Here is a 2,851-nt window from a genome sequence, read left to right as displayed (position 1 = left end):
TAAATACTCAGCCACAGGCGGCTGGAATCATAACAATAATAAAAATCAATCACCACGCAGTTTATATATATATTCAGCCTCTGGCTGACACAACCACGCAGTAATAATACTCTGACTCAAAAACCACCCTACTCAACTACACTCGTAAAGCTCAAAACCGACGAACTCACCTCTTCTGCCATCCAGGCAGGCATGTAGTAGAATAAAAACCAAATCCAAATCCATCGATATAATAAAATCTATATCATATCCATAAGCAAATAAATCCAGAATATAACGAGTTCAAACAGTCTAGAACAGAAAGAAACCAAAGAAAACCAAACATATCCTGGAGGTGCAGGACCAGCACTACGTGCAGTGAGGACTAGCGATCGAACTCCCTCCCGACAGATCAACCTGAAAATATCAACAATGGAGGCGGGTGAGTCCAACACTCAGCGATGATATGCAAAGTAAAGAAAACAACACCTAGCACTAATCATGCGTACAGTCTCCTGATAAGAAAGATAAGAATGCATCTGAAATAAACAGGAGAATACTGTACTAACCAGGTCCTGAGTATAAGGTCAAACAGTCCGAGGGATAAGGAAATCCTGTATGCATGTCAAACATAGGTATCCAAACAATATGCAGCATACACAAACACAAGCAATAAATGCATCATGCATATGATGCCAATGATGCGTCCTGGTCACCCCTGACGCCAGTCGATCATCTCACACACATAGTGAGGCCGAGGGCTGTGACAACCGTGCACTCTGTCGTCACTACTCCCGATGAGTGACCGAGTGGACGGATGCTGTCGAGTACACCTATCCTCCTACCCCAAATCATAGATGGGGGAGCGCAATGCTCTCAACTCCCGGTACTCAAAGACGGGGAGGAATCCCTGCCGGATAACACGTTGTGTCACACTACCCATGAGCGGACCAACGGTGCCTAACAGAGTCCCTGCTGCAACACACTCAGCCTGAATCGACCACTAACCCATGAGTGGTGGTGTGTGCAGATCCATGTAACTGGCGATGTGCTCAACAATAATGGAGCGGACTATCGCACAGCATGCAATCATGCAAATGGTGCATGACACTAACCACAAGAATATCCTGACCTAATCCACATATATATAAAAATGCATCAAAGGTCAACGAATCCAAAACAATCCAAAGGTATACAGAAGGTATAAAACCTAGGTCCTGAACATGGTCAAGCATGGCATATCACTACCCCTATAAGCATGTATAAACAGGTAAAATATACCCGAGATGCAAAAATCAATCAATCAATCAAGCATGTAAGATTTGGGTAGTGATTAACCGAAACAGATAAGAAACACAATTAATGCAACATGTTAATTTAATTACTAAGCATATCAAATGACATAAGTCAAAAGTACCCGCCTCCGAAAAAAATAGAAAGGTCCAATCTGACTCCGAGATACTCGTCTCGCGTCAAAGTCCTGTGTTAAATCGCACAGTTTAGCTAATTTAATTATAAACAAATAGCTAAACTAATTTCTAATCCACTGACCAGTTAGGGTTAGTTTCATTAACCCCAACTACACCGTTATACAACTTATAAACCTAAATCAATAATTATTGCTAACACAACTAGCAATAATCTAACCCAAAGATCAAAACCATAATCCTTACCTCAAATCAACCGCTGCTGGAAGTCATAAAGTTGTTGCCCAATTAGGATTGTTTACAGCCAGCACAGATAAATTGCTGCTGGAACAAAACGAACAAACCAAAACAGTAATTAATCCATATTCTTAAACATATAGAATTTCCAACCAAGCTACAACAAGGACAATCCATTTTCCTACATCTTACCTAGGTTGACACCCGTTGCAGAAGCCAGTAGATACCGAAAGGAGTGGCTGTCCAACCACAGCACAACCCCACAGCAAGTTCTAATGCACCTCACGATCACAATTGCATCCTTGACTGCAAACCCATAGCATAAAACTTCACTTCACGGTTGAGATCACTGCTGGATATCAAAATGCGACAGGAAGGGTTGCTGCCAGAAATTAGAAACACCCCTCAAAGCACAAAAACCCCACCAATCCGTGACCTAGAGTGGCAGCAAGGAGAGGGTCGGCGTCGGCAGTGGTGGCGGCGCGAGGTGGCTAGGGCAGAGGCGATCGGCCAGTGCTCGGTATCTCCACGGCTAGGGCGACAGGGGGTCGGCGGTGGCTCTCGTCACCGGCGGCAAAGGCAAGGAAGTGGCGTCGCTGGAGTCGGGTGTCCCGGGCTGAGGCTAGGGCACTGGCTATCGGCGCTGCTCCATACGTCGCCGGCGGCTAGGGCACGGTTTGCGGCGGTGCTACTCGGGTCGGCGGCGCTGGAAAGGGGCAGAGGGAAAAAGGCTTCGGCCTCGGAGAAGAGGAGGAGGCGGCTGGTATCGGCGCAGAGGAGGTTAGGGCAAGGAGAGGCGCGAGCGGTTTCGGGGAGAAGAAGCAGAGGAAACGGCGTCGGGGGAGTTGGGGAAGAACTCAGGTGCGCGAGGGAGAAAGAAAACGGGACGACGAAAAACAATAAAAAGAAAAAGGAAAAAGGAAAAAGAAATTAAAACTTTTCCTCATTAAAACAGGGTAGCCTAAACAGGCTTTTCCGGACCCCGTTTTTATCCCCGTCAACTCGTCCGTACGAGCTCCGAAAAATTAACGAAAAATTTCCAAAAATTTCGGAAAATTCCCTTATTAATATTCGCCTATTTTCCGGTATTTTACAAGCAAGCTTCCTCTCCGGCTTCCATCCCTCGGAAACGTCGCGCGCTGTTGGGACTTTCGAGCCGCAAAAATAACTTTTTGCGTTGCGGAAACCCCGAAGTCCCATGCCACCGG

At 46.1% G+C, this 2,851-nt stretch overlaps 1 long non-coding RNA gene across 1 annotated transcript; it reads right to left on the bottom strand.

The window, feature by feature from the left end:
- Nucleotides 1-1,406: 1,406 nt before the first annotated feature.
- On the bottom strand, nt 1,407-2,494 carry LOC121968487. The gene is made up of 4 exons (XR_006108176.1): nt 2,069-2,494; nt 1,836-1,949; nt 1,653-1,727; nt 1,407-1,459 (listed from the first exon to the last, which is right to left on the bottom strand). It is a non-coding gene; the product is annotated as an uncharacterized LOC121968487 (long non-coding RNA).
- Between the last annotated feature and the right edge of the window lie 357 nt (nt 2,495-2,851).

This window comes from Zingiber officinale, chromosome 3B, assembly GCF_018446385.1.
Source record: "Zingiber officinale cultivar Zhangliang chromosome 3B, Zo_v1.1, whole genome shotgun sequence".
NCBI lineage: Eukaryota > Viridiplantae > Streptophyta > Magnoliopsida > Zingiberales > Zingiberaceae > Zingiber > Zingiber officinale.
Note: the sequence above shows the minus strand (reverse complement) of the source record. Positions and strands in the feature narration are given on the sequence as shown.